General features: G+C 37.3%; 1 pseudogene; it reads right to left on the bottom strand.

The window, feature by feature from the left end:
* Nucleotides 1–497: 497 nt before the first annotated feature.
* Nucleotides 498–2,284, bottom strand: LOC147463821 (uncharacterized; annotated as a pseudogene).
* Between the last annotated feature and the right edge of the window lie 11,506 nt (nt 2,285–13,790).

Below are 13,790 nucleotides of genomic sequence, written 5' to 3'. Positions count from 1 at the left end.
ACAAGTGATTTTGCACTCGTGAAAGAACCATGAGAAGTGGCTACATTGCTGTTACCATTTTTTCTTTGAGCAGCAAAAAAATCATATTCAACTGCAAGTTGTTTAGCCTTATTCTTTCTTGAAAGTGACTCTTGCAATAGCAATGTGCAGAATGCATCAAAATTGACAACATCAAGATTTCCTTGGGTCATAAGTCTCCAAGTATTAGCAAAAGACTGGTAAGTATCTGGCAATGAATCAAGGATAGTTTGCACAAGGGAACTCTTTGAAATAACTTTGCTTACAAAAATGAGTTTCTTGTTTATATCCTTGATATCGGCAAGGAAAGTGTCCATGTCATCTTCCTCATGCATAATCTTCGATTCCAGCTCTTTACGCAACCATGCAATTTTTGCCTCGTCATGACTTGCATAAAGACCAACCAGAATATCCCAAGCCTGTTTAGTTGATTTAGCTAAGTGAATGTGAGAAGTAAGTGCACTTCATAGATAATTCAATTAATGCATGAGCCTATGCATCTCTAACATCACAACGACCTGCTCAGTCGTAGGCAAAACAGCTCTAGCAGTAGCAATTGTGCCACCAAAACCTACAACATCCTCAACAATGCTTACATCCATAGAGTTTGGATATACATCAATGCCCTATACAACATCCCAGTTTTCCTTTGATACAAGAACATGTTGCACCATGTAAGCCCACATTGGGTAATTATTATCGTCCAATTTATCCTCAGTAGCAAACATCTTGAACACATCTATTGTTGTCAACCATGGTGAGTGCCTGCACTTGATGTGAAAACTTCTCGAAAAGAGGAGAAATGAAGTGGGACTAACATGTGTTATGAAGCATAACTCAAATAAAAATGTAAGAGACCTGTTATGAAAAACAAAAGCACTGACAAAAATTTTGCACAAAAGGACAAAATTGCATGCACATTACTATATGTAGTGAAACAGAGGCCGGAATGAGGTTAACTCAAATCTAAGAAAGTCAACAGGCATGTGTTGGTGGTGTTGGAGACTATCCCCGGGAGGACGCAACTTGCTCTAATACCAATTGATGGGATATAGGGTTGCAAGGAAACACACACAGCTTGGAGAAGATGAAGAAGCTCAAGGCACACAACAGAGAGTCGTATTACTTAGTGCACAATGGAAAGATGAGCTAGCACTAGAATGATGGGTGTATATACAATGCACGGGGGGGAAAACCTCCTAGTGAGGGAAAACGTGCCACGATGGTCCTAGATGTGTTCACACACATCTAGGACACACATATGTGTTCACAGACATATGTGGTAACAACTCCAGTTCATCTAAAGACCCCAAGTAAAGATGTTCCAATCTCCTCAAGTTATCCAGGCCGTCCCAGGACACCATGCCCTACATTTCCAATTCAACCAGATTCGTACGGTTTGCAAGGTTGATAGGAGTAGTTCTGCGATACAACCTAATTTTTGGATTCACCAAAGAGCTTAGTTCCTCTAATCCTACACTTATTTGATCCCAACTCTTATTGTTTCCACGTAGTTGCATTCTTAAAGAGTAAGTTTTCTCAGCCGAGTCAAACCACTTAGACATATGGGCCCACTATGTTGCAACATGGAACAATAATCCATGCTCATTAAATACTCTAGCAACTTCAAATCCTCAGCACCACTCAAAACACATGCCTCTGAGAAACCTACAATGTCAAGAGAGTGTAGGTTGGGCACACCCTACAATCCAAGATTGACCTCCACGACACTTTCACACCCATGTATTTGGAGATGTATAGTGAGGCTCAAGAATCTAGTAGAGAGATCCACTCTCTCGAGCTCCATACATCCTTCAAGACACAAATTTTGGAGGGTTTGCCTTCTAGATTAAAGATCTAGAATCTCCTTGCTAGTGTCCACATGTACAAGTTCTAACCTATGCACCCCCTCCAAGTTTGTTTCATAAGTTGAGCATTCTTAAAGGATGTGGACAAAATTTCTACATCCTGCAAGTTTGTGCATCCAAGTCCTTGCCTTGCAAACTTTTCTCTCCCTTCATGTGGTGACCAACTAATATTTTTGAATCTAAATGCTTCTAAAGCAAGGAGGGCACCAAGTCCTAATTCTTCCAAGCAATACCTTGTACATAGAGTTTTCACAAATGCGGCCTGCAACTACTCCTAGCATCAATACATTTGATACCAATATTCCACAACCAAGTACTTGCAACCCTATCATGTGATTTGCAATTCCCAGATAAGTTGGATGCTTCGTAAAAGCTGGGACATAATTATTCAGCTTCATGCGGATGAGATTGATGGAGCTACGTATATATGAAGGTATAGCAACACTATATTTTACACTATTGCCTCATATTAGACACAAGAATTATATCCATCAGGGTCATTGCACTCCACCAGTGGCATATTATTTTGTTCAAAGCCTATGATGTCTAGGCTCACAAGAGAGGTCAACCCTACAATCCTCACTTTCACCAATGATATGCAATTTTTTATGATGAAAATTTTCTCAGACAAATTGTCTTACATGTTGCTTCCACTTCTAAGTTCATGGTTTGTATTGGCCTTTCTACACCCGTTTCCTCCAACTCTAGGTCTACTTTCCCTGCATTCAAATCATAAATTGCCTCCTACCAACATACGAATCTCTTCTCTTATACACTCTTGGAAAAGTTCATATAGACATCAACAACGTTGTTTTCTTTGTTGTTTGTTGCTGCTTCTCAATGTGTTGTGCATAATTAATGCATTGTTGGCTTTTGCAATGCTGGACACTTAATTCCATTTGATTTGAGTGAAAGGCAATGGTCTAGATCATGCCAAGTGTCCACATGTAATCTCAAGGAACCCCAAGAGCATATTAGGCTTACCAAGTGAAAAGAAACAAAAGCGCTAGTGCCCTCTTCTTTTTATAGAGAGAGAGAGAGAGAGAGAGAGAGAGAGAGAGAGAGAGAGAGAGAGAGAGAGAGAGAGGGAAAGTGTGTCTCTAGCCTGCAACTCTTATTATTTAGAAACCAAAAAATGTTGAACCACAAGTAAAACGAGAAGCAATCATGCCCCTTGAAAACTGCTAAAAGAAGGCATGGTTTGTAAATTGAAATTTTGTTCTAGAAAATACCATGAATAGAAGATTTTTTTTTCCAATAAAATTAATTTATGACCAACATTGAACTGTACACTTTTGAAGACAAGGAAAGAGACTAGCATGCTCCATTTTAGGTTATTTGTTTATTCCTACAATAAAAAAAACTTGTGAAATTTTCAAAGTTAATAAAGTTATTTGTTTAGGCCTCAACCAAAAACTTTTATTTTGCTATGCATTGCCAAGGTTTACATGAAATAGCGGTGAACTTTTGTATTTTCAAATCTTCTTATTTAAGATTTTGGAGATGTTACTTTCTTGTGGACTATGACATACTTTTTGTGCATTTGCACCCTAATCTACATAGCTCCTAAGCGGCACATATGAGGTTTACCTTTCATTTTAACTCTTAATTTGTCCAAATGGATTTCAATTTTAATGGTGGCGTAGGGTTCTCATTCTTCACAAGTTTTGAGGGTTTTTTCATCATCTTGTTCTAGTTTTGAGGTTATTTTATCATCTTGTTCTCTTCATTGATATATAGAATAGTATACCACCTACTCATAACATCTAGCAAGTGTCATCTCATTAATTTTCATCTTCACATTATGCTTAATGTTCACAACTTCAAAACATGGCTTTCATATAGCTTTTGGTAAATCAATTGCTGGTTATTTTTCCCCTCACAAGTTGGTTATGGAGAGAGAGAGAGAGAGAGAGAGAGAGAGAGAGAGAGGGGGAGAGGGAGGTGGGAGGCGGGGGAGAGGGAGAGGGAGAGGGAAGAGAGAGGGGAGCATAGGACAAAGAAGCAGAGAGACCATACCTCTCTTTTTGCAGCAACAAATGGTCTCTCCCTCTCTTCGTGTCGTTATATATATATATATATATATATATATATATATATAAAGTCTTTAGACCTAGGACCGTCAGGTTAGGCAAGCTAGACCCATGCTTGAGGTGTTCAAGTCAAATATGAGCCCTAATTAGGGACATGAGAGAGAACACTCTCTCTCTCTCTCTCTCTCTCTCTCTCTCTCTCTCACACACACACACACACACACACACACACACACACACACACTCAAGGCAAGCCCAAGACTCAAGAGGCACTAAGGCCACATGTCAAGCCCCTAGCAATATTGCTTTCATAAGGTGCTTGAACCCTATTGGATGACCTATAGGAAAGTCCAATGAGAATTTAGATTCAATTAAAAAATTCAAGATCTTTCTCTTAAATATGGAAAAGGAGGACATTTGTCCAAATGCTACAATTTAAAAAGTTAAGGTCTTTCTCTTAAAAATGGAAAAGAAGGACATCTATCCAAATGCTAAAATTTGAAAAGTTAAGGTCTTTCTCTAAAAGAGAAAAAGTAGGACATTTGTCCAAATGCTACAATTTAAAAAAGTTAAGGTCTTTCTCTTAAGGGAAAGAAGGAGGGCGCTTGTTTAAGAGACTACAATAAAATAAATAAAATCTCTCTCTCTTTTATGTACTCCACAAGTCACACACACATACTCTCCAATTGTGTGTTGTGTACACAACTCCATCTCCTTTTTCAAGTTTGAGAAGTAACGAGTCTACACCAACACCTCTTGGATATGGAATGTAAATCCAACCAAGAGTGAAGCTTCAATGGCATGCTCATTTTCTCTATCATCTATATTACTATGCTAATAAGAGTAATCTATGATGAGGAAACTATTTCTTTCTCATAATAATACTACTTCTTCCTCTTCCCTACCCTCATTCCTTGCTAGCTCTCTCCACCTTTGAAGGTGTTTGAGGTCTTGGGACTGAGGCCAGGGATGAGTTAATGTTTTTGAAGAAGTTATGGGCATAACTTTGATGCATGAAGCTTTCCATATTCATTGCATCAACTAGGTCTTAAGGAACACAAAGCTTGTATTGTATCAAGTCTCTCTTTGTGGGAGAATCTATAATACAAAATCCTTTTGGAGGGGGGATCGGATCCAAGTAAATTCGGTCATCAACTATTGTCAATTTCTCTAAATCTCTCTCTCTTTTACAAGTATTGTTAATGCCAAGCTAACTAAGTATAAGGGTTATGTTGTTATCGCCGCTAATCAAGTATTCTTCTTATCATAAATTCTCTTAAGAAATGCTCACTACAACCATCTTAATTCTGCTACTCTCAATGTTAAAAGTTCAATTCCGTTACATTGGTATCAAAGCTATTGGTTTCTCTTTTCTTGTTTAAGAAGAGAGGTCCTTAAGTTGTCCATGAAAGGTTGTACATGTTCATTGCAAGAGGGTAAATGGGATAGGGATTTATTATCTTGGTTGAAAAAGACTTAGTTTGAGGTACACCATTGGGAACTATAGACCTATAATGGAGTCTTTTGGGGCTTGCCTTTGGCTTAACCATTATTGAGCTACTAGCAAGCTCAACAGGAACCATAATCAACTGAGCAATCTTAGACCCTCTTCACTTCTCTAACCACGGGTGTAGCATTTGAGAGCGAATATTCAAAAGTAAAGAGGAGTAGCAACTAAGGTTTTTGAGGGTACCAAAGCAAAAGTAGCTTATACATTACTTTGATTATCATGGATGACAATAATAAAGAGAGTAGAATAAATATTGACAAATTTGATTTTGCACATGAATGTGCTATTGATGATGCCCCAATGTTTGTAAACTATCTTGTTACTAGGTTGCAACAAGCTATGGGCAACCCTACTTTGCAAGCCAAAGTTACCCAACAACTTCATGCTTATGGCATTTCCCTACCTCTCCAAGAGGAGAGAGAGCTTAGGAAGCCTCTTGTAGAGACTTCCAAAAGAAGTCTCTCTCTTGTGAGAGAAGAAGAGGAATCTAATGAACGAGAAAGAAGTGAATCACCAAATTCCTCTGAAGATGTGGCTCCATGCAGATGGCTGTCTAGACGATCCCCAACTCCTTCCTTCCAAGAGGAAAAGATCGTCTTATAGTCCTTCTCCTCATCATCTCCAAAGGGAAGAGAGGAACCAAAGGAAGAAAAAGGTAAGAAAGAGGTAACCCTCTTCTCCATCTTCATCATCTTCTGACAAAGCAACGGCTATTCTCCTAGAGAATACAATAGGAGAGGTCATTGCAAATCCTATGTTGCTTGGAAAAGGTCCTACAAGCTTAAGAAGTTCAAAGAGGGAGGAAAAAGTATCTCTTTTCTCACCTATGATGGCACCTTTGGTGCTACCGACAAAGTTTTGGCCTTTATCCAACAATTTGATGCGGCCTTTGGAGATGAGGGCTTCATAGAGTCCTCCAAGCTACTTCATGTAGCTATGCACTTTCAAAAATCTGCTCGTCAATGGTGGGCTAGCCTTTGTGGCAACAATGACAAAGCTCCAAAGACATGGGAAACTCTATGATTTTTCATCATGAAGCAATTCCTTGCAAGCGACTCCAAAGATAAAGTGATCACCGAGAATGGTGGAGTTTGAAGTTACTCTCCAATGAGTCTATCCACAAATATGTAGACAAGTTTTGGAATTTACATCTCAAAGCTACAGGCTTTCAAAAGATAGACTTCATTGAGCAAAAGCAACAATTTTGTGTGGGATTACCTCAAGAAATAGCCACGTATGTCAACTCACAACAGCTTGGTTCCATCACCAAAGTCATCCACCAAACTATGGTTTATTCTCGTATTAATTTTAAACAAGGGGCTAAAAGGATGCCAAGTCCATGGAAAAAAAAGATCAAAGTGATTCAAGGGGGAAGAACAATGCTCAAAGTTCTCCCCAAGGCAATCTCAACAACAACAACAAGACCCAACAAAAAGGAGTTTACAAAGGTAAAAATAAACTCTCTCCAAAAGAGCTAGAGGTTTTTTGCAAAGATCACGTGCTTTAAGTGTGGGGAGCAAGGACATGGCTATCGTTCTTGCCCCAAAAGAAATGCTCACAATGAGACTCCTAGAGCTTCTATGGTCGAAGCTCCAAAAGAGGATGCTCATTGCAAAGGATCGTCCCTTTCCTATGCTTGGGGGAAGGTGAGGGAGCATGATGCCTTCATCCTTTTTAATCCTGGCTCTACTAACAAATTCATATCAAATGAGTTGGCCACAAAGTTGGGCATACATGCTTTCTTGATGGGGGATACTGTAATTGCTGATGGATCTTTCAAGGGACAGCAAGCCTTCGTTACACCTTTGATTGGGAAATTGAGGCTTCATGTCCAAAGCTACGTCGACAAAGAAGACTTTTTCATTTCCTCTCCAACATGAGGATGTTATCATAGGGGCATCATGGTTCAATCACATTGCTGCCAATATCAAGTTACTTGAAAGGAGAATCTATTTCACCTATAGGGAAAAGAACATGTATATAGATGCTAATGAGTCGGATCGTACTATACCTCTTGTAAATTCACCTGCTTTTGATAAGTCAATGAAAAGCTCGATTTCCTCGTATATGATTTTTTATCAAAGAGTCTCTAAATGTGATGCTAATGTTTTACCAAAACAAAGTGGTAGGAATCAAGGAGAATTAGAGTTGATTAATTTTCTAAATAGATTCCAAGATGTTTTTATCAATGATATCCCTATGGAGATACCTCCAAAACTAGGGAATGATGACCACACAATAGACCTTCTACCTATGAGCTCACCTCCTAATAAGCCTCCTTATTGAGTTTCTCAAGCTCAACAAGAGGAGATTATGAGGCAGGTGCAAGAGATAGTAGACAAAGGGATGGTGAGCCTGGTTCCTCCCCCTTTTGTTCACCAATCCTATTAGTGCAAATACAAGATGGGACATATTGTATGTGTGTCAATTATAGAGCACTAAATTGGATAACTATCAAAAATAGATTTCCCGTACCACGGGTAGAAGATCTGTTTGATAAGCTACAAGACTCTACCTACTTCAATAGGATTGACCTTAAAAGTGGCTATCATAAAATCAGGATAGTGAATGAAGATATTGTAAAGATTGCTTTTCGCACAACATTTGGTCTTTATGAATATCTTATCATGCATTTTGGCTTGACAAATGCTCCGGTCATATTCAACCGCCTAATGGAGAAATTTTTTAGGCCCCACCACAAGTTCTTGGAGTGTTCTTTGATGACATCATCATCTATTCCAATTCTCTTGAGGAGCATAAGCAACATCTCTAGGTAATCTTTCAAGCTTTGAGGGAGAATAGACTTTTCATTAACCAAAGAAGAGTGAATTTTTCCTTCAAAAGATTCATTACTTAGGTCACATTATCTCTCGAGATGGTATCCATATGGATCCATCAAAGTTAGAGGTAATAAAAGGATGGCCTAACCCAAGGAATCTACATGAGCTACAAAGCTTTATTGGTATGTTCGCATACTATAGACGCTTCATAGAAAAATTCTCTCAACTAGCAGGACCATTACATGACTTGACCAAGAAGAACATTAAGTATTCATTGACCGGTAAAGAGCAAAATGCTTTTGACAAGCTTAAAGAAAATCTTACCTCCCAACCAGTGCTTACACTATCGGATATCTCAAATCCATTTGAGGTCCAATATGATACTTGTGGAGATTGCCTTGGAGCAGTCTTGCTCCGAGAAGGGCATGCCATAGCATATGAAAGTCAAAGACTCAATACCAATGAACGAGCATTGGGCATATATGAAAAAGAGCTACTAGCTATTCTACATGCCTTGTACACATGGAAGCACTATCTTTTGGGGACTCCATTCATCTTACAAATGTACCACCAAAGTCTCAAGTACTTCACGATGCAAACCAAGCTTTCCGACAAACAAATGAGGTGGGCAAATTTTCTTTCGCAATTCAATTTTCATATTGCTGGTAAACATAATTAAGTGGCCAATGCACTCTCACGATGACCAAGCGAAAATGTGGTGTCTATAGAAACTCACAATGATGTATCTTCCATGATAGATGAGTATGCTACTGATCCCAATTTTAAGGACATAATGTGAGTCCTTGCCTTAGGGAAGAAAGATGTAAGGTTTCCAGTTTCTGAAACCTTAAAGGTTGTATAAAGCTTAATCAAACTGATATGATTATTGAAAAAGCAATGTAGAATTGTCCGACCATAGTAAATATTGGCATTTTTGGAATCTTAAGCACAGCAAACCCCAGGCTAGAAATTTTCAGAATTGAATTCCGATAAAAACTGGCATAGTTATGACCCCTGGAAGTTTACACTGTAAATTGAGTAAAATAGGTAAAATTGAAGGGTTGCAGTAATCATTTAAGCATAGACTTTATTAAAGTCCTCCTATATATTTACAAGATATTTACCAATTAAGCAAAAATAGGTCAAAATATAGCATAATTGATATTTAAAAGCCGGCAGGTAATGGGAGGGTCATCACTGACCTGCCAGGGACTCATTTAGCAGCGGGGGTGTTTTTTGACCTGTAGGCGGCTGCTTGAACTGCAAACAACTGCGTTTTTAAGCCTGTGAGAGCTTAAGAGTGCCAGAAAACTATAAATAGGACCCCTAGCTTCACATTTTACACAGACTCGGAGCCTTGCTACTCTCTCTCTCATCTAAGAGAGAACACTATGCAGAAATAATTAGAGATTAATTTCTAATTGATTAACCTAAACGATAATTAGTCTAATCTTTCTTAATTAGCAAGGTTAGATTAAGATATTTGTTAATAAATCAAAGATTAGGCCTATGTATGCTCCTCAAACCTGTCTTAATTAATTAATCTCTACTGATTATTAGAATTAAGCTTAGTAATACTAAGCTAATTAATTATCCTATTATAATAGGACTGAAATTAGCCAAATTAACCATGAATTAATGGTAAATATATTAATTAAGATTATATTAATATGAAGTAATTATCAGAGATGAATTAGACAGTTATTAATCTAGAAAAATTATCCTATAATTTTCGGAGAAGTTTTCCTAATTAATTAGGCATAATTACTCTGTTTTTTGAGCAATTTTAATAAGGGAAATTAGTAAATGGATTTCAAATATTTTGATATATTTATCAATAGTTAATTAAGTGTTTAGGAACCCGTGATAATTAGGAAAAGCTCAGAAAGGTAATTTAGCTAATTAATTTAGCAGAAATACTCTATTTTTTGAGTAATTTAAATAGGAGAAATTAGTAAATTGATTTCAATTGCTGTGATATATTTATTAGTAGTTAATTGGGTGTTAAAGAACCCATGATAATTAAAAAAATCTCAGATAGTTAGTTTAACTAATTATCTTAGTGGAATTACGCTATTTTTAGGGGTAAATTAAAGAGGGAAATTAGTAAATCATACACTATAATTACATGCTATTTATTAGAGTTTTATTATAGGATAAAGAGTCCGTGATAATTATGCCAAGGTTAGAAAAGTAGTATAGATATTTATCTAAGTCAAATTACACTATTTTTAGCTAAAAACTAAAGAAGGAAATTAGTAAATCATGTGCTATAATTACATGGTATTTAACAGAGCTGTATTATAGATTAAAGAGTCCGTGATAATTATTCTAAGGTTAGAAAAGTAGTATAGATATTTATCTAAGTCAAATTATTTTAATTCTAGCTAAAAATTGAAGATGAAAATTATATAATTAAGTTAGAAAATAATAAGATAATTACCAAAGGTCAAAAATATCCTTATCTACTTGTGGTAATTATAACATAGTTAATTGGTGAGGTTAGAAAATTATAATTGACCAAAAGTCCTATTTTTAGCGAATGATTAATTAAAATAAAAAGACTTTGTGGTCAAAAGTTTTTAGGAAAATTATAGTAAGTGTAAACCTATGATATCAAGTTGAGGAAATGAAATCTTTAAGAGAAATTAATAACAATAAATATTAAGCCCAAAATAAGTAGATTATTAGCTTAAAAGTCAATGGGAAAATTAGAGAAAAAGATATAGAAAATTATAATAAAATTATGAGAGCTTATAAAATCCTTAGGAAAGCGGTGGAAAAAGTTATCATACCTATATAGACAAATAAGAAATTACTAGGTCAAGAATTTACCAATTAAGACTATAAATCTAACCTTGGATGGGTTACGATTGAATACAAAGGTAAAGTCTAGATTTTGAACTATTTACCTAATAATTAGACGTCCTTTTTATAAGGATAAGAAGTTATGATACCAAAAAGAACCCGAGCAAATCCTACATCTGATGATGAGGAAGTAGCTCCAAAACAAACTAGAGCGTCGCACGATGACGAAGCCGGGCCTAGTAGTAGGCCTACGAAGGAGAGTCTTCAGGCGCCAACGCAGCAACAGATGGCCAATCAATCCCAGGTGGGTGTCCCATTGTTCAATTAAGTCTTTAATTAGCTTAAGTTATTTTATAAGTTAGCATTGCATACGTAAGAAGGATAAACTGACTATAAACGGAAGGTAACTTCCAATGTACATTTGTTTATAATATAGGAAAGAATTGTTTGGGTTAAAACTGGTTGAATTAGGAAAGATATGTTTGATCATCCTTAAGACAGCTTGTCTCAAGACACCTCCGACTCCTTGATATAAATTGATGATAATGATTGGCTTTCTAGCCACGGTTAAGTCGGTTACCCCCATGAACGATGAGTTTCTACTCCGTGTCATGTCTTGATGTTTCTACATAAGTTAGGATACCGTTTTTATCCTAGGGGAGCCGCCCGGTTGTATGGGCAACTGGTTTGGTGTATAGGCACCCGGAACCTTGGGTGGGGGTTTATCCACTCCGGATTTGAATAAGGAATGCACCCTTAGGTGGTCTTGAGACAAGAAGAGTACTGGTCATGGTTATTATGGATAATGTTTTGATTGACAGTACCCTGTCTTAAGTTTAAAGATGTCTGTTTTCTAAAAGAATGCTTTCAATGCTGTCTTTAATAATTGATTCAAGGAATTACTGTGACGAAAAGTTAAAAGAAACCATTATTTTCAATGTTTAAAACAATGTGATAGTAAGATAAATGAATCATGTGTGAGTACGGGGTGGTAAGTGGGGATTGACTAAGGTTGTCAATCATGGACGGGTGGACCTCATTAGTCAGGTAACTATCCATCCCTGCGCACTAAAATGTTTAGAAAACTTCTTCACTTGGAGAGGAGTCCACCAACGGCTGTGCCCTCACATTTGTTAGAGGGAAAAAAGTGTTGGTTGAGGATACCTTAGCCCAATATGTGGAAGTTATAGGGCCGAAAGACTTTTGGGATTGTTAGTATGTTATCCCGTTTCCGCTGCGAGACAGGACTAGGTCTTCTTGTAAGGCTATAGACCCAAGCCATTGTCAATAGCAAAGGTTTATTCCTTGGATATTTCTTGTCTAGAGACTCCGATTTTTATAAGGCCTAGAGACCTGTCAAGGATCCCATCCCGATCACGGTATAGGCTGGTTGGGGACCTTACAAAAGAGGAACCATTCACCTTGCAAGATGGTTATCTTCTCCATGGCAACATTCTATGTGTTACTCACTCCCTTCATGAGAAAGTGATGTATGAATCCCATGCTCCTCCCTAGGTAGGACATAGAGGGATTCGACCTACTCTTTGAGGAGTAGAGACATATTTTTATTGGCCCACCATGAAAGTGGACATACAAGAGTATGTTTCAAAATGTGTGGTATGCCAAAAAACAAAATATGATAGAGGGAAGCAACCTGGATTAATCCATCCATTACCAATCCCTAATTTGCTATGGGAGAGTATATCCATGGATTTTATCTTTGGATTACCCAAGCCTATCCATGGGAATACGGTAATATGGAAAATAGTCGACAAGTTCAGCACGTTTTATTCTTGTCAAAAAGACTATTAAGGCACATCAAATGGCAACCCTCTTCATATCACAGATTTTCGAACACCATGGATTGCCAACATCCATCATGTCAAATAGAGATCCTAGAATGACCAATAATGTTTGGAAAGATCTCTTTGAAAATCTAGGTACAAGGTTGAATTTCTAGTTGTCCTATCACCCACCATGTATGGCCAAAGTGAGATAGTCAACCTTACAATCTCGATCTACTAAACACCTATGTTACAGAAGTAGATCAACCCTCAAAATGGGAGGGGTATCTACCACTTGTAGAGTATGCGTACAGTAACACTGTCCGTACTACTACAGGAGGAGAGACACCTTTTGAGATCATTGAAAGAAGACCTAAAAGTCCCTTGCTACTTAAGGATCTTTGCTGCTGATGAGTATGGCCAAGACTTACAAGAATCTTTCCAAAAGATTAAGGAGGATATATCCATCTCTCAACAAATGCAAAAAGCTGCTGGTAATAAGCACAGAAGGGCCTTAACATTCAAAGAAAATGATTGGGTCTTACTTAAGTTTCCCAGGCTCGATTGAGGCAAACTATGGGCAAAAATCCAACGGGCCACCAAAAGTATTATGCTAAATAAGCAAAAAGATACTATGGTCCTTTTAAAATTTTAAAACCAATCAATGAGATGGCTTATCAACTCAAGTTGCCCAATCATTGCCTCATACACAATGCTTTTCATGTGAGCCTACTCAAGCCTTACAAATGAGAGCAATCAAGAGGACCAATTATTGAAAACCCCCTAGGGATCGAAGATCTAGAATAGGTGCTACAACCCAAAGCTATCTTCAACATGAGGACAAGGTACTATGCCATGGTAAGATTATCCAACAATATCTATTAAGTTCAAAAAGTTTTCCTTTTAGATAGATGCAAGGAATACAGCTTAAGGATAGTATGAACCTTGTTAATGCTTACAATGCTACATTAGAGTAAGCAAATGTAAAT

This window comes from Adiantum capillus-veneris, chromosome 2 (assembly GCF_014529385.1).
Source record: "Adiantum capillus-veneris isolate H3 chromosome 2, ASM1452938v2, whole genome shotgun sequence".
Lineage (NCBI taxonomy): Eukaryota > Viridiplantae > Streptophyta > Polypodiopsida > Polypodiales > Pteridaceae > Adiantum > Adiantum capillus-veneris.
Note: the sequence above shows the minus strand (reverse complement) of the source record. Positions and strands in the feature narration are given on the sequence as shown.